The sequence below is a fragment of the Thunnus maccoyii genome, chromosome 1 (assembly GCF_910596095.1).
Source record: "Thunnus maccoyii chromosome 1, fThuMac1.1, whole genome shotgun sequence".
In the NCBI taxonomy this organism is placed as follows: Eukaryota; Metazoa; Chordata; class Actinopteri; order Scombriformes; family Scombridae; genus Thunnus; species Thunnus maccoyii.
This window is the reverse complement of record NC_056533.1, coordinates 18,964,166-18,985,500: the sequence shown is the minus strand read 5'-3', so window position 1 is coordinate 18,985,500 and position 21,335 is coordinate 18,964,166. Positions and strand designations below refer to the sequence as shown.

The 21,335-nt window shown below is 41.5% G+C and overlaps 1 long non-coding RNA gene across 2 annotated transcripts in view; it reads left to right on the top strand.

The window, feature by feature from the left end:
- The window catches only part of LOC121902527, a 224,562-nt gene that overhangs the window by 119,516 nt on the left and 83,711 nt on the right, over positions 1–21,335 (top strand). Inside the window, exons 2-5 of one of the 2 annotated variants that reach the window (XR_006097577.1) lie at positions 7,873–7,923; positions 8,594–8,666; positions 9,919–9,981; positions 10,184–10,354. This is a non-coding gene — a long non-coding RNA (uncharacterized LOC121902527). Of the gene's footprint in view, positions 1–7,872; positions 7,924–8,593; positions 8,667–9,918; positions 9,982–10,183; positions 10,355–21,335 lie in introns of those variants that run through there. The other variant, XR_006097580.1, reaches the window with a different exon arrangement.

The window sequence follows — 21,335 nt, the reverse complement described above, 5'->3', positions numbered from 1 at the left end:
CACCTTCTGTTTGACTCAACTCTGAACCATGAAAAGCAGAAAACGTTTCTCCCACACTACCTCATAGTGAGAGAATGCCAGAGTAGTGTGTCCAGACCTGTGGACAATAGAGGTGACATGGCAGGATGATCCAGGACGCGTGTACAGGGTGCTCTGGCTCTGAACACACAAAGAGCTTGAGCCTGCCCTAGATCCCACACAGCCACAGGGGATGACGTGATGTCACATGCACCCACCCTGCAACAAAGATTGTGTTTAGTCAGCAGTTCGTTATGTCCAGGGCTTGGCCTGCTCCTCGGCCCACAAAGGGCCAGAATGCCCAGAGGGCTGCTGGGGATCTATGATCCAGACCTCTGTTAGGCAACAGGTGTGCTGTGACGAGATGGAGGGACGTAAAAGTAGGAACTGGAGGGGAAATTTTTGCTTGGAAAAAACCAAAGCTACACTTTGATCGAACAATTCTTTGGAAGCATACATCTCAGATATTCTTCCATTTAGAAGCTGCTACTCTTCTCTCCTTGAGTCACTTCTTGCATCTCTGTCATGCCTCATTGTCTAAAATAAAACTGGTGTAATGAATGAAGTATGGAGATAAGGGAGTGAGCGGCCTCTTTGCCCACACTTGTGATGGATGTTTATTACCTCTCCTCATTGCCATAATAGTTTTTGGTGCCGAAAGTACTCTCGCTTGCCAAGAAGGAGGTCCAATAATTTCTGTTCCAATTCAACACTGACCAAAAAAAGTCTAATTGCTCCATGATGTTTGTATTGAAGACACAGGCGCCATTCAACACCAGTGTAGAACATTATGACAGGAGCCCTTATAAAACTTAGTTAATGATTGACTAGCAGCCACTGGGATGAAAATGACTCTTGAATAATATGAGATGGGTTTGAAGAAGCAGATTAATGGTGTTAAGGCTTGAGATCCAGTATAGATGAAACATTATAGACACCAGGGGACACTGTCTCCCAGGCTGCTGGGGCCATCCAGAGAGCTGACAATACAATAAGTATGTTTCATTCACCAATCATTCTGTCAACTGCACTGTAAGGTCTTCCCTTTTAAAATAAGGTTAAGAATGCTTAAAAATGCTTAGATGCTTGAACATTTGATTTGAGGAAAAGATGAGAAAAGGACAAACTGATTATGTCATCATGTTCTGAATCATAGTCATGTTCTGAATCACAGTGACTGCTCGTTGAGCAAATCCCGGTGTCACTGTTTTGCACAATTATTTCTCTGCTTCCTTTTTTCTTTTTTTTCCATCCTCTTACATCACCTGTCCAGCAGCATTTTACCATCAAGGTAAACAGGCATGGTGTCCTTTCATTACGTTCTACATTTCTACTCTACAGCTTAGCTTTTGTGGATCACACAAGGTCAGATAGAAAATGAGTTTGTTTAAAGTTTTTAGCTTTTCAGACAATGCATCATTGTTCATGATTAATGCACTTTGCCAAATTCATTTACATTTTATTTATCCAACACAAACAAATGGAGTATTGTGAATTCAACATATCTTAATCGTTTGCATGATCTAATCTGTGCAAAGGACTCACACTACAGCAATAGACAAACAATCCCTCCTTCAACTAAACTTCCTTTTAGATTGTATTTGATGCTGGAGCAAGTCCCCGGAGAGAGATTTTAATGTGCGTAAATGAATCAGATTTCATGGCATGTACTGTCTGTGTATTAGAGCACAGCACTGTGACTTAAATTATGCTTAGCAACTGAATATCAAAAGAAATACAAACGCTTGCCAGATGCTGCCAGATGCATCAGATCTGCTTCCTCTGAGGAAGCTGAGGGAGCTACCAGCATCACGCTTCCAGTAGCAGTGTGGATTTCACTCACTGAGCCAAGCTTGGATTCTAAATGGCTCGGTGACTCCCTCCCTGCTCATTGCCAGGATTCTCCTGTGTTGGCAAGCTTGTGACAGGGTTATTAGATAAGGAGACAGACTCTCTGGCCCCTCTTAACATCCCTCTCAGCAGGAGAAAATAAAATGATTTTACCCCCCTCCACCCCCCACCATTTTACCCATACGTGGAAATAGAACAAGACAAAGCAAATGACTACACATACAGAGAGAAGTGCGGCGGAAGACCTGTGGCCTGCTCTCATCCGATTCGAGATTTGGGTTAATTGAGGTTTCAGTTTTGTTCATCTTGCAAGTGATTCACATAGTCACGTAATCATTTAGCATGCATGTTTTGCAAGACTTTGAAGTCACTAAGCATGATCAAAAGAATGGCCCATGAGCTTTTCTATTGTGAAATACTGTTTTAAATGCACTGATCATATTTTCCACCTGCCTAACTGAAAAAACACCTATAATGAAAGTGTTAACCCACTTAACTGAGGTCAGTGTACATTCAGCTTTAATCCTTTGTTTATGAGAAAACAAACTTTTAGATTTTCAATTCTGTATGCAAGGAGTAGCACTCAAATGAAATGAAATGAAGCCCGATTTCCAATCAGTATTTTCAGCTGTAATATTCCATTCTCCTTTAATTACCTGGAAAGCCAGCTGTAGTCCTCCTGCTAATACAAAGCCTCAACAAACAGGCTTTCTCCTGACCCAGCTAGCCCTGGGACTAATTATCATCTTATGGAAATGTGGCTATTTCTGCAACTTCCATATCCCTAATTATTTCTGTTATTCCAATATCAGCCTGGCTTTGATGTCCCAAATCCTGTATTTAAATAGTGTAAGATTCCTATTCTTTGTGCCCTCTGAGGATTGTTCATGTAAAATACATGGACTAAGAGTGAGTATTACCAGGGCCTCCAGGGGCTGGACATACCAAGCCCACAGCCTCCTTGTGTTTCCCTCTTTTTTTCCCCCCCTTGTTCTCTTCTCCTTATGGGGGTGTCTGCTGGGACAAAGTAATATACATGTGAGTTATAAGAATATTGGGCTTGTGGAAATGCATCTTTGTCTGATATCTATGGATCTTGTTACCAAGGGGACGGAGGAAAAGAAAAATGCTCACCAGAACGGTCTATACATTTTTATGAATTATTCCAATCCTCGTCTCGAAAACCGTAAAATGACATGGTGACCTGTGAGAAGCAAATGTTCTTACATTTTTGTGACTGTTCTGGATGAATAGAAGGTATCCTTGCAGTGCATAGATGCCTCATATTCTTTAGGGCAGTTTAAATTTTAAATTGATTTGTCAAACTGTCCAAACTTTTAGCCCATTGAGAGTGAAAAGTGTCTAACAAAGACATCCATCATTATCGCATAAAGAGAACGGTTTCATTAATTAGTAGGGTTAAATGGCAGTGCACCATATGGTCTGGCGCCATCTTGGCAGACAGTTTTTGTTGAGTATGAAACTGATGTACAATCTTCTGAGAGAATTTCACCCCCCCCCCCTCACACTGGCGTCATGCATGAGCTGCATTGTGATTCGATTCCATTCACATGCACTGCCGGTTAGACAGAATCCCAGAAATGAACTACAGACAGATGTAGAGTTATGACTGTGTGTACTTCTCAGTATCATCCCTGCTCTGGCACATGGGCTCCATTCTAAAAGATGACTCTGTGTAAAACCATCATCATGTATTTTCATATAGATGAGCTATGGCTACCTGCGCTCCCAGCCATGCTTTTATTAATGGGGAGCTGTCAGGAGTGGGATGCTCTGCATATTCGCATATTAAACAGGCAGGGGGGGAGATGCCCAGTTTATTACCGGTTGATATAAATCAGCTTAAAGCATCTCTCCACCTCCTGCTCCACCTCTTTTCTTCTACTCTAAGGACGGTCTCCTTTGCATGTCCCTTCTTTCATACAAGACTCTCCATCTCTATTTTCTACGACTGGTTCCTCTTACTATTAACTATGATACATGAGAATACCTGTTTATAATAAGATACAAGACAATGATTCCTTTTTCACTAAATGATGTTTAGTCCTCCATCCTCTCGCCTAAACAGAGTTGAACAGCATCCCAGCTGTCCTGATATAGTTGAGTTATGAATACCATGGCTACAGCGATTAAGCAGATGAAATTTAATCATAAAATTTCTTGCCACTGTTTATGACTGTGTGCTTATTAAAATGCAACATGTTCCACTACATTTGGATTAATTTTCCTCGTCACAACACCATGCTGCCGCTATTTTGTTTGCTACTCCAGTTAAACACATGTGATGCTATATAATTAAGGAGTAAACAAAAGTTTAAAATAAGAATTACAGCATATTCTGTGTCAGCAGCGGCACAAAAACACATTGCAATTCTCACAATTATATGAAAAGAGGCATTCTGTATGAAAACATTGATTTTCTGTACCCTTGGGTGATTTGTGGAACACAGCCTTCAATAAATTTGCACTTTGGCACCATTTCTCTTTTGTGAACAGATCATGATTTAGAATAACTGCTCAACACATTAGATGATTGATCAGAGTATTCTTTTCATTATTTTCTTGTGTATTGTTTTTGTCAAGTAACCAGTCATATGACTATAGCAAGGAATTCAACCGAGGAAAAGAGACACAAAATACACAGGATTCTCTTTTTAAAGACGCTCTGCCCACACTGAAACAAAATAGTATTAATCTGGTCGAGCTGCTACTTTCATTTGCTGTGACCCCTCTCTGGGGATCCCGAGACTCCAGGGCTTCATACATCTCAAATAAAAAAGCTAACAGCTTCATATCTCAACACTCTTCCATCAGCTCTGTTACCCGTGTGTTTGCTTTTAATAAAGTGCAAAGTCTAAAACCCTTCAGAGGCCTATATATAGTAGATGTAAGTTTTGCTTCTACCTTCCTGCTGTTCCTCCTCATTTACAATTTGCACATTCAGATCGGTGCATGTGCGTTGAAAGTGGCTGATGCACTTTGTCCAATAGAGCAGTTAATGTGCATGCAGTATGAATGTAAGTGAGAAGAGTCTTAATCACCCATGGTGTTACCACGCTAGTTTACAAAAAACACATTCTTCAAAAACTAAGAATGACGTCTCCACCGTGGCAGTTTAGGTAAAGTACACAGAGAGCTTGCGTGGCTGCGGTGTTAAATGGAGCATTGTGCTGGCACCTGTCCCTAGGCAGGGCCTGGGCCACGGCGTGCTTGCTCAGGCACGGCTATGACACTAAACTGTTTATTTCCTGGCACCCCTCCAGACGACCAAATTATAATCGCCACTTAAAAGACAGAGAAAACAAGGGGAGCAGAGAAGAATATATTCCTCATGAGAGAAGAGTGCAGGGCACGGCATGATGTGGCTCTAATCATATCTTTAGCCTGATAATGATCCTGACATGTTTTGTTATGGCCCGCGATGCTGATGCCTCCGCCACTGGCTTTAGGGCATATCACTGACAAATCACAGGGGAGATTTTACCTTTTTTTTAATCTCTATTTCTTCTCTTGTGTTTTTCTCTGCCTTTTACTGTCTCCCTTCTGTTTTCTCAGTATATCTCTCTCACCATACTCTTCCTCTTATCGTATCAGCTTGGTGAGCTGGACAGTATGAAAGGGCTGCTACCCAAATCTAACAGTTTCCACAACAAGTAAAATAGCTCAGTATCAGGACTTGCTATGCTCCGTTTGCCAGATAGAGCCCTAGAAATTCAAAGATGAATTAAGATTGCACTTGTTTCTTAGTGTAAGCCACTTTTTTTTTTTAGTTTGATCATGTTGCACAACAACACTGAATTCATTACAATTTCAATATGAGACGACAACAAATTCGGAATTTTTCAGGAGGGTTTCTTTCTCGTCATGTAAACTTTGTTAGACTTATCTTGTTCTTAGTATTGAAAGTTAAAAGATTTAAGACTAGAAGGGTCAAAAAGCCCTATTGAAGACTGAGACCTACATGCTCGATAATAACAGCGACTCTTGCCAAATACCCTCCAAACAACAATGGTCCATAAATCATTGACTGTGTCCTCTCCATCCCCCTTCCCCTTTTGCTCCTCTTTCTGAAGGCTATTCTACTGTACTCCAGGAACAAGAACAGGCTCCTATTTTTTGGGAGAACTTCCCAGCATGCTGTTGGGTCTGTGGGATTGACGCTCCCAGTGCCGGAGGTCCAACTACCTTGCCTCCTCTGACCTTGTCTGGCTGAGCAGATAGGGAATTGGATGTACAATAGCATTTTTGAGCCAAACAACCCTATAAAATTAGACCCCATGATGACATAGATTTTCAGTTTTTACATCCATTATTTTAATCCCATGAGTTCTCATCTCTCCATGTGTCATTCTGTATTTCAATTTCTGCTTGTTTTTATAGCTCCCATCGAATCCATGTTCCCCCAAAGACGTGTTAGATGTTCAGGGCTCTCGGAGAGAGCATTCTGTTCCGTGTGGTGGGCCACAGTGTCTAGCTTATGCATGTTTAATGTTGTTGAACATGAACGCACAGTCAGCCCGTCATAAACATGGCAGCTGGGACACATAAAAGGTCATAAACCTGTCAATGAAATTAGAGTGGCATGTCCACCAGTGCCAGTTTACCCACACAACACCTGCTTGGAGAGGAGGATGGGGAAGAATATTTGCCATCACTGTCACCTCTATCCCACAATGCAGTGTTGCACTGCCAGACAATAAATGTGCAGCTGAAGGATCAGCAATGGCTGCTTCCGCAACTCATTGCTCATGACGGTTATAATGATCTCAAGGAGGGACTATTGCGTTACTTAGATGCATATAGATACACTCCTGTGTGCAAGTAACTTTTTAAACATTGTTCAGTATATAATGGTTACATGCCATGCGCATTCTCTGCTGCTGAGCAGAGTTCCTTTAAAATTCACTGCGTTTGGCTCAGTCACATTGCAAGATTATTTCTATTTAAATCTATAGCAAAATAGATTAATTGTACCGAAAAGTCCTTTTTATCTTTCAACATGTGTGGGAGGACTTGAGAAAGTGCCCTCAAGTGTGATCTTCACTTTTTAGGTTAACTGTGTGTGCTACCAGCTGCCACAGGGTAAAAATAACACTCTTCTTCTACACCATTATTCATTCAACTCCATTAATCATCAGAGCATTATCTGGCATGTGAAAATTCACTTGCTGATAAGGAATGCATGACCCCAATATGAGATTTCCGGCTATTGTAGAGCTAGACTAATTGATCGCGGTCTGTTTCTGGGACTAGCTCCGGGTCTCTCTCTCTCTCCTACTGATACTCTCGCTCTCCCCTTCAATCATCTTTTTTTTCCTCTCTCTCTCAATATATTTACCAAAGACACGTTTGGATAGCCACTACATCGTATTTCATTCCCTTAGTGTACTACTATTAAACAAACAGTTGGGGAACACCAGTAAATTCCTGTTTTAAACACAGTTCCAAAGCTGTAACAAAGCACACATTTGTTGCACCTTATTCCTCTACTGTTGCTTTTTGACTTTGTGTTAACTGTACTGACATGGAGCATAAAATTTCTCTTCTTTATAAAGAAGAGTTTTTTATTATTATTGATACAGCACAATTTCTAGCTTACATGTTCCACCTATATAACTAAAATGGAGAGAGACAACATGAGACTTCTACCAGACAATGACAGCATGGTTATTTATTCAAATGGTGACAGTCACCCATATTTCCATTTTTCAAGCAACAAGCAACCTCTTACAGATTACAGCAAGATTCTTGTAGATTCCTCTCCAGGAAAAGTGATTGATCATTTGTTAGAACAGTTGTAAACAATCTATGTTTTAGCTCAGTAGCAAAATTCAACAGTAAAAACTGTCAGACTTGAACACTGGAGACTAGAGTTTGTTTACTGATCAACAGTGAACATTGGTTTAGGGGGAGCTAGATTAATTAAGTGCTCATATGGGTCATTTTGAAACGTACTGACAAGTCATCTATTTTGTCCCGTAGGTGTGAGGACTTGTTGGACAGAGACGCTGTTGTTGCAAAGCGATTCACAGTGTAGGTGCTTTTGTCCTATCATCTCACGGAGCATGTTTTACTTATTCTTCACTCTTGGTCTATTTATCCGGTGAGGCTGTTTGTGATGACTAAAGACATTTACCCTACAGGAAGACATAAGCAACATGTTATGCAAAAATGAAAAAAAGTCACCTGTAACCTTGATTATGTGTCTGTTTCACATGTTCTAAAAGCTGTCAGAGGAAACTGACAGGAACAGTGCGGTTAAGTTCTGTCTTTGAACTTTCTATTATGTCAAGGGAAAATTACTGTTCATGTCACATCGCTTTGTTCTGTGTGAGCACTGAAAGACAATTTATTTTTTCCTCACACAACCTCAAACATAGAAGTAGGTTGGTGTTAAAGTACTGTGTATTCATTTTGTTGATACATGTGGGTGGTCACGTGTGAGTGTAACATGATTGCATAGTGACTCCAATTCTTGCACTGACCACCTTGTGGTCTTCCCCCGGCCATGGCTACAGAGCAACCAATTTTATGTGGTTTGTGGTCAACAAACAGCCTTTGACCTCAGAGAGTGGCAGGCGTATCCATTGTGTGAGTTCTGGGGGGCAAGGGTGGGAACGTCAGAGAGCTAGCTCTGATTGAGTTACATTAGGCCCCAGATCTATTACCTATTCCTTTCTTGTTTTGTTGAATTATTTAATAGGTGTTCAAGGACAGAGATCTAAGAGCTTAAATCAGTGGACAACTCTTCCCCTTGAAAAAGTGCACACTATCAGGTAAGAAAATAAATTATTTTTTTGATTGAATATGAATTTCTACCCTTTGAGCTTCTATATAAAACAAGCAAGCAAGAAAAACAAATGTATAACGCACTAAAAATACCCCTAATAAACAAACTAACCTGATGAATGGGAAAATGCCTCAAACATTAAAATCAAATCTTTTCCACTTTGAAATCATATTAAATATTTTAGTTCTATCTCAGCTGAAGGGTATCTTAATCTCTCAGATTTTAAACACTGTTGTCGTGCATGAATGTAAACTTTTGTGAGGAAATTTTTAACCAGACACTGCTACTCAATTTAAGGAGTTGGGTGATTTATGACAGGGAGGCACTTTTCCAAGCAGGCCTATGAGTGTCCAAGAAAACACATGGCTCCGTTGCTTGCAGGTTAAATGACAGTGGAATAGCCAGGCTGTTAATTTCCTTAACAGATCCAGATGTTGGGAGTATGACAGAGAAGGACTCCGGTTTCACAGACACATGCTGTGGGATTGCGTGTCAGGGCAGCCTGATGAGTTGTATAAAGTTGTGTGTGTGTGTGTGTTTCTCTGTGTTTCACAGTTGCAGTGTGAATCCACATGATTGTTTTAATGTGTGTCGCTTTTAAATTTAAATAAGGGAGGTGCCAAGGGAATGGATCCGCATCTTGTTCTGTCCCACACATTGGTGACACATTATGTGGCCATTCTTCTTCATGCATTCATCCAAGTTGTTGGGTAAACTGGAGTAATGCATGTCTCAGTCTGCAAAGGCCTCCAATACAATGCCCATTTGCTGGTAATGGCAATGGATTACTTTATTGTATTCTATTTATGATCTGCATTGATCGCTTTCCCTCTGCTCTGTGCACTGTGCAATGTCATTTGCCCACTCAGATTCAGACATCCATTTTCAAGCAGTCCTTTTCAATATATATATATATGTATATATATATATATATATATATATATATATATATATATATATATATATATATATATATATATATATATATATATATATATATATATATATATATATATAATATATGAAGCATTTTCCAAGCAGCAAAACAGATCCTTGAAATCCTATTCGGAATGTCAACATGGGACTTCTCTGTAGTGAAGCGTGTGTGTAGACAGGCATGAAATAACATGGTTTAGATATTTCATGTCCCACTAAAATTACATCATCAGACATGACTGTCCTTTGCTCCTGAGCTAAGTGACTAAAGCATCGCTTTTCCCTTCATGTCTGTCTCTTAGGTTTTACCATCTGTTCCCACTAAGTCTCTTAAAAAGGCAAAGCTCAACTTGTAATCATTCCAGGTAACTCAAGTTATGATGAAGCTTGGTGTGAGCAGACATGCTCTTCTCGTGCATGTATATGTGTGTTAAAACGCAAAAGATTCAAAAGGTTTCAACTTATTTTGCTCTCATTTATATGTTTATAAAAAAACAGTGTTTTCCTTTTATTTTCAGGCGTCTTTTAAATTTACTACAAGTAACTTCCATTTTGTGTTGATTTTAGCGGCCCCTGTGGACAAAAGCGGTAGTGTTTTTCCAGAATGAAGACTGAATTTCCCATGAGCACCACTGCCTCCTGTCGTAAAGATCTTGGCTAGCTCGTGCACTTGTTTTGGAAGTGAGTGAAAGAAAGATGCCACTTATTTTTAAGACTATTTTTCTTTTTTAAATATAGTTTGCAGGATGCATAGCGATGCAGTATTGTATCTATTTATGGATATGTAAGATTAATAATTGTAATATGATGGTGAAGCAAAGTAAACTTTGTTTTAGTACTGTTCATACGTTTAGGAATGTGGCACCTTCCTGCAGGGTTGTGCGGAGGTGTGGGCTTGTTTATTTGTACTTTAGAACATAACAGCTGTAAAGAAAATAATGTTTTATTTCTCAGATTCACTTTGTTCTCGCCACGCCGCCGCTCCCTCCCTTCATTCTCTCTCTAGCTCGCTCAACCAACGTTGCTCTCTCTCGCTCGTGCTCTCAGCTCGCTCACACTCTCTTTTTCTCGTCTTTTTTAAAATGAATTGGGAAGCCAACAACAATCTAACTTTACTTTTAACGTTATCAACAGAGAGAAATGTCCTCCACTCGGCCTCGTAACGTCTTTGTACTCCCTCATGCTACAACGTTACATGTAATTTAAACATAGGCTCTTCCGGTCTGCGTGCCGTAAATCGCTTCGTCTGATTTCACGGGGAATCTGCAGCCGGAGGCATCTTCTCGCAGATGGTCTCGTTTGTTTATGTAGGTCGTATAGAGGCATCAGAGGCATCATGAGACTGTTTTATAACCAGTTAAAAGTTCCTTGTAGTAACTTTAAGGAGAAGAAAGATCAGCTGGGAAACACACAAAGTGTCTGTTTTTCATCTAGAAGTAAAATGTGTTTTCACTTTTTTTTTTCTGCTTGATCGATTTATTATCATCTTGAAAAAAATATTTCCGACAATATAGGCGCGCAAACCAAAAGTTGACATTTTATGAGAACTAATACATTACCATACAAAAAAAGAAAAATATAGAAATAACAAAAGACGATGTGAAAACATAAGTAAAACGCTGTATTTGAAATAGTATGTAGCAGTATGTGTGTGCATGTATTTCTCTGTGTTGCATGTTTGTGAGTGCAGCCACACAAGTATACATCTGCTCGTGTGGATGTCTGTATGTCGGCTGTTGGGTCGTTGGCTCCTGTTCATTATATTTTCATGAGGCATGCAGTATAAAGCGGACCATTCCCCTCAAGCTACCTATTGCCCTCCAGTCCAATCCACTCTCATGGCAGTGAGCTGCAGTACTCCCTACTGGCTATATATCATCCAAGCTTTCCTCTCACTGGGTTTCCTGTTTGTTTTTCCAGATGCTCTCCTCCGTCTCTCCCACTGAGACTATAAGGAAGCGATTCTCAGAGCAGAGCAGTGCTGGACACACGACTTGGCTTCTTTAAAAGATGGGATGGGGGGGGGGGGGGGGGGGGGAGAGTTGCTGGGTTTCTCTGAATCAATACAGTGGCTCTTCAATCTGAAGCAAAGAAGCTGAGTGGTCAGGGGATTGTTGCACATATGGTTGTTATGTACTGAGGTTAAGTGGATGCATGCACTGTACTGTACATATTGACAGTACAAGAGTGCATATAACTCTAGTATAGTATATTCACCTAAATCCATTACTGGACTTTTGTGGAAAGCTGAAAAGTGGCCAATAAGTACTACCAGAGTATATCACATGTAGAGATGAAAATAACAGCTAGAGTCTGGTTGGATCACTTTCACTGAGTTCTAAGAAATCCTGCTTTTGTCATTTTTTTATGTCTTAGATCATCAGAGTAATGCCTCCTTTCTCTCTCTCTCTTTGTGTGCATCCTTTCCGCTTCTTCACCGACACCAACAATCCACAAGATTCTTTTTTTCTCTGATGAGCTCTTAATTCTGAATAAGTAGTTTATCCTCAAGGAGGGATTTATCACTGGCTGTGATTGCCTGGACACTTTGAGAGAAAACATATAATCATCATGAACGTGGACGGCCCTTTTACAATCCTCTTTTATAGTCTGAGCTGGTAGCAAGTGGCAGTGACCACTCACTGCGATGGGGGATAGTAAAAACACAAAGTTCACTGCAGTGGGTTTGATGAGACTGTAGATAGGTGACATAATAAGAGCTCATGTGAAAAGTGTGTGGGTTTACTCTAAAACACACTGATGAATTCTTTCTGTTAATAATTTAAGCCATAATTATTGGGGGGGGTTTTCTATCACCAGCCCCTTGTTTTGCTTCAATAAGGATTGGCAAAGTCTGCTTTCTACACACAGCCAGCCCCACCTGGCCTATCTAAAGGCCACTAATAAAGCAGAGTTTAAGAGGCTCAGAAGTATCCTGCCTGTAATACCATTAATTATTATTGGCATTTAAGAGGATGAGCAGGGCTGGTGGGTATGTAGGGACATGCTTTTTACTGTACTGTGCACTCATAGGTTTACAATAAGGCTCTCTCTTGCCCTGCTAGTGTCTTTCGATGACGAGTGCGGAGAAGAAAACAGAAGAGAAAGAACCTGTAGGCGTTCTTTGCTACGGTTTACAGTGCAGGTATCGTTGCAAAGAGGGTTTCATAGTCAATAAATTGGTCATGTAAAAGCTTCTGCTTCCCGATTTTCAGCCCTATTTACAGCATGGAAGCATGAAAAAGTTGGATGTTAATAAAAGCACAGTCATTAGCTTAAATTTAATTAAAAAAGGCAGTACTGTTGCTTCATATTCCCCCTTCTCTCTGTGTTTCCCAGGAAATGATAAAGATTTAATCCAATTAGCCTGGCACTGTTTCACCAGACTGCAGAGGGGAATAGACTCTAATTGGGCTGAAGACAATTAGCTGAATTAATTCCAACAGAAGTCAGAGAATATCATCAGATTTAAACAATATTCCCTCCACCAGCTCTACCAGACGTTCCCTCATTTTATTTTATTCAAATAAGATGATACATGCTATGTTAAGCAGAAATGTAACAATGGCTCATCTCTCGTTGAGCAACTACTTAGAACAGATTTATTCATGTTGGTATGCTTTTCATTTCTATTGTAAATAATTATCCTTGTAAAGTAGTTAGGATTCATAAAAAAAGAATCTTCAAGAACTATCAGGAGTGTGGGAGGTCGTCTTTTGGACCTCTTTTTTATTTTACAGTCACATTTTCCTTGTTTTCCAATTGATTGCTTCATTTTCCTAATTGAATCCCAACACAGTGTCATATTCTAGATAACGAGGCTGGACAGTGGCATAATGTTTAGTTGTTATATATTGTAGAGAGAAGTAAAAATTCCCTGGATAAGATTAAAGGTGCCATATGTGAGAATGGCCCTGGCCCGTCTTGTTTCATAATAAAATTTTGTACCTCAAGAGGCGATAGTGAGTCACCGTAGCATCCAGTCTGCCCTCAGTCTAACATGACAGGATGAAGAAGTAGTGCTGCCTGTCAATCATCATACCAACCACCGCAGATATTTTGAACTAGGCTTGAAGTTGTTGTAGTTTTCATGAGATCTGATGAACTGATCGGTGCTACGGCAAGCGGATAGTGCCATGATTACTTACCGAAAGGGGACAGTCGTGTGACATTTATGTGAGAAAAGAGGATCTGTGCACCGTTGCCAGTGAAACTTACTGTCAATTTCCGCACGTTACATGCATCTAGTGTCTGTTCAAAATAAAGCACTTCTGTGTTCATGGTAAATAAAATAAAAGCAATATAACAATTATATTTAGAAATGCAAACTTTACACACATGAAACTCACTGTATTGGGGTCATTTACACATAGGCAGACCTGACGCTACAGTGACTCACTATCGCCTCTTGAGGTACAACAGAAACAGGCAGGACCACTCTTACATATAGCACCTTTAAACTACCGTGGCATTGGAAGACATATAGAAATAGCCATTAAAGGCAGCTGGGGAGGGTATCGGAGGTTGGTCATGGCTGTGCGGTGCTTATTCTCCCTCACCAGCTGAACCATCACAGTTGGCATAGCTCACAGCTGACTTCTTACAGCAGAGGAATGGAAAAGAGTAAACTAAGAGTGCAGAACATAGGACAAGGAGAGGAAGGGCAGCACGGAAGACCCTCGGTTGGATCAAAGATCAATAGAGATGGAGAAACGACGAGGTTCCCTGAGCAGTCAGGTTTACCTTCCCCCTTTTCTCTTCTAAACAAATGCATTTCAAACAGGCTCAGGGAGCACCCCTGCTAACAATGACAAACGACAGCACATGGAGTTTTCTCTCTCTATTAACATAAAGTAATATAAACCGAAGGACACTAGTCTACAGAGAGAGTTAGGGGCTAATGTTCCATATCAGATGTGGACAATGTCAGGACTGAATACAGATTAGGCTGTGTCCTTCTCTCCCGGGGGGAATTAAGGGGCTGACACCATTCTAGCTGCCAAGTGTATTATTATAACATGCTGGTGCCAGGCCCGTCTTCCCTGGACTATTAACCCCACTGTCCCCAAAGCACTTTCCCACTGTCCCTCAAAACCATAACACCAGATAGCCTCTTGCCAGCTTCAGCTCATTGTACTTTTACCTCTCTTACCCTCTCTCTGGCCTGTTGTAAACTTATTGATGAGACTCTCTTCAGGCCTCTGCACAATTATTATATTATACTTCTGCTCTATGTAACCTCAGTTCATTTAATGTCTCTCACTATGATTAAACGCCACAATGCCATCAGTGTATGAAGGGGTCAGAGTTTCATGGGTGTAATGCAGAGTGACTGAACCTGCACTTTCAGAGAGCAGTAGGAGTGCAATGCCGTCAGCATCTGTTTGCTGATGATAGATTGCTGTCCATTTTCAGTATTGGTAAGGCACATTGCTCATGAGGTATCAGGTGGGTGGAAAGATTATCGGAATAGCGACGCTTTGAAGAAAGCGGAAGTTGAATGTGTCCTGTTGCGGGTCCGTGGGTGGTTTTTTCTTATGCAATGTCAGTAGAGGTTGCTGGAAAACCTTTGTGTGCGCACCGTTTGTGTGTGTGTGTGTGTGTGTGTGTGTGTGTGTGTGTGTGTATTTATTTGTGTTTTTTGTCTCTTTTACTACTTAATATAAAGAATAAGAAGACACAGTTCCCTTTTTAAGGATATGCATGTGTTCCTTGTGAGGGATAATGAAACTGTTAATCATAAAGTAACTCTGTGAGAAGCAGAGAGAAGAAAATCAGATGTAGAGGATAAATGGAAAAACACTGGTTTTGTTACTGGAGCTTATTCTTGAGTATTGATGGTCCTGAACTACAGTCAAGATGTAATGGCAGGGAGACCAGTTGGAGCAGACAGGCACATGTGGATTCAGAATATATACTGTGACTGCAATGACTATTTTCAATTTGCAGCAGAAGTAAATACTTTACGGCATAGAATATCATATTTCTTATCTGGAGTGGGTTCATGTGATTGTGTGCGATTGCGTGCATAGAAAAACCACATCCATCTCTATATCTCTATACTGTATGTAGCAAGTGTTAATAGGAAGTGTACCTCTTCATGTAAGGTATATGCCCTGCGCTGTTGTTTTCACGGTCTGGAGAGACATGGTGGCCTCTGCACACAGGAGCCAGTGTGGCTTCTGTTACCACTTCTGTGTTTGGGCACTTTAATTGCCACCACACGTGGAAACATATTACGCTGGGTGATGAGATGCTGGTACTGGAAAATTCCACGCAATAATGCCTGTGGGTGTCGGTGCCATGTGAGCGATAATGTGTGGGCAGAGGCTTATTTTCTCTTTAATACGGGCATGCCCACACTGGCACCCACAGAGCCCCCGTTTGAGCTCAATAATGAAAGAAACAAGCCGTCATGGAGGCTGGGGTTTGAGGTGTTGTTAAAGTCTTTGAGGTTTTCTCCCTGTGGGCCTCTGTCTGCCACCCCGAATAAGAGGGGCTTTGTTAGATCAGCGACGTAGGCTTTGGTGAGGCTTGTCGGACAGGCCTGTCTCTGCTGGATTCTAGGCGGGCTCAATCCAGCCTATAACTAGCCCATTTCACCTCCTGACTCACACTGTCAGACACAGAAACAGAAAGATTGCACACAGGCACATGCACATATACACACACCCACTCTCTTTTTGCGATACTGTCAGATACAGTTCACACAACATTGCTTTGGTTAGCAGCACTGATCTCACAGCTGAAGAGTGAGGCCCACAAAACCTGAAGATGTTTTCTTTTTCAGACTCTGCGTCAGACTCAAATTTGTGGAGTGACCAAAAAAAAAAAAGGTTATGTAGAGACTGGTGGTTCCTTGACAAATCTTTACTCCAAGCGGATCTTTTGGTCTGGACATTGAAAAATGAAACGTGTAACCCAAAACAGAGGAGGCATAATTTGGTATTTTACACAATGCGTCCACCAGTGTAGAGTCTGCACACACTTTTTCTCGTTTAGACCATTTAGCCTTTTTTTTTTTTTCTTCCGAGCCCCCCTTCTTCCTTCCCTCACTCCATTGGAGGGTCTTTCTCATTTAAACCCTCAACCTAGACCTGACATTGACTGGACTCCTCACTGACCTCCCCACATTCCTTCTGTCCAATCAAAGCATGGCTCACTGACCCGTCTGTATCCCCTCTTGACCAATCAAAAGTGCCTGTGAGCAGCCAACAGGAAGATGTCAGCATTCCTTTCCTCTCCTGGCAGGAAGTCAGTCTCCTTAAAGGCCTGCTGGGAAACGTTTTCCTCCTTCCAATCTTTTCTTTTTTTCTCTCTCCCCCTGACAAACAGTGATAAACTGGTCATTAATATGGCTGCCACTCTGTTAAACAGAGCCTTCTTTGTCAACTCTGAGTCCCATGTGAGCGAGAGATCTTCCAGGGCATGTCATTCTTCATGTCCCCTCTGTCTGAAACTCCCCACCCTTGACCGCTCAGTGGTGCAACCCCGCACAGCAGGAGCATGTCAGCCATATGTCCCATTCTTTACTTTCACTCATTTTTCTATCGGCTGTCTGCAGTGCCCTCTGAGCTCTTGGGATAATCGGGATTTACCTGGCTGTGTTAAAACCATCTACGCTCCTGAAACGACAGAAGACAAAATGTTTCCATGTAGTCTACATGAACAGCCTGGGCAGCAGCGTGGCTTGGCAGATAATCCTGAAACATGAACCACTGAGTGGTCCCTTCACACTCACGCTCAGGATCTGCTTATTCAATTTGCTTTCCCCCTTTACGTGAGAGGTTTACGTTTTGTGGGAAGGGATTGGTTTGGGTTGGAAAGCAGTTATCACTGAATGGAATCAATAAATATTCAATGTCCCCACTGTCAAGAAAATCTGCCAATTGATGTCATTACTTGTAAACGGTGAAGTACAAAGTGAAGTTATTCTAGACAATGAAGTGACTCTATTCTAACACCGGCCTAACAGAGTTAAGTTACAGTGTTACTCAGCTTTTTATAAACATTGAATAGTGCTGTGTCAAACACAATGCTTTATGATGAGCAGTGGGGATCTCTCAGTATTGCATCTGATGGTCAGCTATAAATGTTGAGAGGGTGTTTCAAGCCCATAGAGGTGGTTTGTGTGTGTGTGTGTGTGTGTGTGTGTGTGTGTGTGTGAGTGCGAGTGCTTAGCGGGCAGTAGAGGGGCTTGGGGCAGTGCCATGCCCCCTACAGTAGTTTATCTTGGGCTTGTACATGCCCCCCTTGGTGGGGTCAATCCTCAGGGCGCCCTGCCCCAGCACAGCTCCATTAGCGGGTGTGCTAACCTTGCAACAATGCTGTGACACCCTCGTTTTTCATCCGGCCCTGCCTTCAGCCTTCTCTCTTCCCTCAACCTAACCTCAGGGCTTCCCAGATGAGACGGAGGTGAGAGACAGTCCACTGCCATGCCAGTCAAAAGACCCCGAGCTGAGGAAGGTAGAAATGAAGTCTGGTATTGTTTGTTTTCAAAAGAAGTTAAGAAAAATATGCTTACATATTTATTATAGATTTAGTAATGCAGGACCTATCAGCAGATTCAGGCTTTGAGTAGCTGCTATGATAAATCTGCACGTTATGCTTATCTTTTAACAGGTCAAGTACACACTCACATACAGCATTTGCATAGATTTCCAAGTAAGAGATTCAAGTAAAACAACAAAAAATGACTTCATTGGTTTTTGATTTGCATATTTCTTATCTATATTCATGAGCAGTGAGTGTCATTGAATCTGGATGAAAGCACAGTTCAACCTTTCCATGTATATTGGAAAAACTGACTGCTGCCTGTGTCTTCATCCTCTCATAAAAGAAACATAAAAGGAGCTGAGCTCCCCTTTATTGAAAGTGTCTTTTCAAGTGTTACAAAATTGCTCCCTGTTTGCTCCTCTTCCTGTTGCCTTGTTTTTTTTCTCTCTTTCTGCTGTCTCTCTCTTCATCTTTAGTTAAGTGTGAGTCCTTCAAAATCCCAACTTCAGACAGGGAGTTAAGTTGAACCTAGAAGCTTTTCTTTGGGTAACAACGCGTATTCCGTGGCGTTAGAGGCTTGACATGTAGCACTCTTTGAATAAAGGACAAGAGACATGTTTACATTTTAGTACTGAGAGCAGCCACTCGCTCTGTAAATGAAATGCAGATGACATGTCCTGTAAAATCGATTTAAGACAAGATCTCTAATCATCATCAATCACATCATCACTGCGGAGACGTCTGTGGCAGCGCTGTCTCACAGCTCTTTTTTTCCATTCATGCAGATCACACTTCATGAATACATTTATCTAGGATGACCTTAATGGTGCAGTTTCATGTGGGTGTAAAAGGATGTGAGTATTTTAACTCAGAGGTTAAATAAGGCCTAGGGCATCAAGGCAGATACATGCTTGGAGATGATGATGAGATTTTAAAGCCAGTGAACACCTTATCAGTTTTCCATGTTTTGGTATCCCTTCCTAATGACCTCCTTCCTTTTACAGGATAGTAATTCAGGATCCTCTAAGTCGGCTGTGAAAACTCTGATATCCTCTGACATTTCACCTCAATTCTCTGATGAACTTTCGCCTCCACCGTCCCTTCGAAGGATCAGCAAACTGTCACTGTGTCAAGGTCGCCCCTTGTTTCTCCTCAACATTCCACAAGTGGCAGATGTGAGACAATAAATTTGGACATCGAGTGGTGAATTCTGTGTCCCCGTGCTAGGAAGCTAGATTTCCATCAGTGCTCTGCATACTCAGAGCTATTTATCTGGGTAGCTAAGCAGTCATCCATTCTTTCTTTTGTCACTGTCTTCTTGCATGCTTTCTGTGTACCAGTGAAAAAGCTCACTGCCTCCTCTTCTTGGCAGGTGTTTTACAGCTATGCTCGCTGCTTCTCCGTACATAATCAATCTACGCAAAGCTTTTGAAGGCGGCAGGAATAGAGAAAGCGAGGCCCGCCTGCCTTCCTAACACGCACTGATGATTAAATGGATATAATGTATATTCCTGCCCGTTTTGGCCCCACTGTATTTTGTGTTGCATGTCTATTCATCCCAGACAGGCACTGCTGATGGATATCCATGCCCTTCCAAAGCTGCCCTGGACACATACTTATTGTATCCTTTTACTGAGGTGGAGTGATGAACTCATGTGGCCCTGGTACTACAGTGGCAGATACTCAATAGGTGAATGAGCGAGGGGGTTATAAAAAGCTGAATTACAGCACACGATACCCACCGCACTGTAGAGTGGAGTGCAGGAAGAAAGAAGGATGAAAAGACATGAATAACATGACAAATCAAAGTGCTCTGAAATGGCAAATTCTCAGAGGAATTACATGGTTGTTACAGTTCTTTACTTGAGCAGGATGAATGAATTAGTTTCTTTTTTTCCGCCACTCAGGATTGTCTGTGATAAAACATTCAATCAGAAGTAGCCCTGGGTGATACTATTTTAGTGCTGGGTGCAGTGTCCTCCTGCATTCTTCTTTCTAGGGAATTTAGTCTGATTTATGGTGAAGCCAGGGCTACATAGATGAGGGTTTTCCTGCTGGTATGATATATCCATGTATGGCTATAATGAAATTCTCTGGCACACAATTCAAAATTTGTCATTGAAATGATAAAAGAACTAATTAGAGCTGGACACATATGGAGTTTTGTGATTTGTAAAAATGCACCTCCATCCATTAGTCTCCATCATTTTTTAATACATTTAGCACTTGCAGGGGGAAAATATTAAAGCATTTAGTTGCTGTAACACTGAAGATAAATTAAAAACTTAAAATAAATGTGACCCATGCTGAGAGGAAGGATTTGTACAAGGGAAATGAATCAGGGCTAAGCCCCTTATCTGAGGACCTGCCACCCACTAGCTGTTATCAATAAAATAATCAGATCTAGATGAAACACTCTGATCTCTCTGCATTTCACATAAAAAATCCTTTAGGCGCTGGATTTAGCAAATATATCTGACTCTATATCATCCACAACTATTACAAATAATGGAAAAGTGAGGGCAAAATCTAATATTAGTGTGCCGTCTCCATCTGGTATGCACTGTTTAAATTTAAGAGAGGAGAAGCACCCTCATCAGCTGCAAATGTAGATGTAAGCCCCCTAATAAGGAGGCTTAGGGAGCGATGCGAGAGGGCCACACAATGAATTAGCTCCTGATTATTTGCTATCATGGCAGTATAATCTTTTATAAGCCGTCTTTTTTTGCTTAACCCTATGCCGAACCTTGCTTTTACCCATACTGATGTGGCGACCTGACTCACCGCTCTTCTGCCTGAGGGCATTAGCTGAACTGATAAGGGGAGTGTTATGGAAAGAACAAGAAGCAACGCTACCACTCTACATGAGGAGGAATTAAAAAAGTAGAAGATCCTTCTCTCGCAATGACTTTGGGCAAAGAATGTCCCTTACATCAACTGCCCTTCGCATACCGGGTATTCACGCATGTATACTGTATGTGGCTCCATCTGGGGGGTGAGGAGGACAGGTGTGGCTGACAGGGTACTCGGGTGACCTCAGCGTGCCCTGGAGAGTGTGGTGCCTATGTGGGCACAGGTGTGGTTGGCACTGAGCTGCTGTGTAACAGCGTGTCCCATGCAGTCTCACCAGCCGGTGTGCCCTGGCAAGGAGCTGCGTCCTTCCCCTCTTCTGCCTTCATGGCCACAGATGTATATAGTGTGATGACTTAATTCTTGCAAGCTG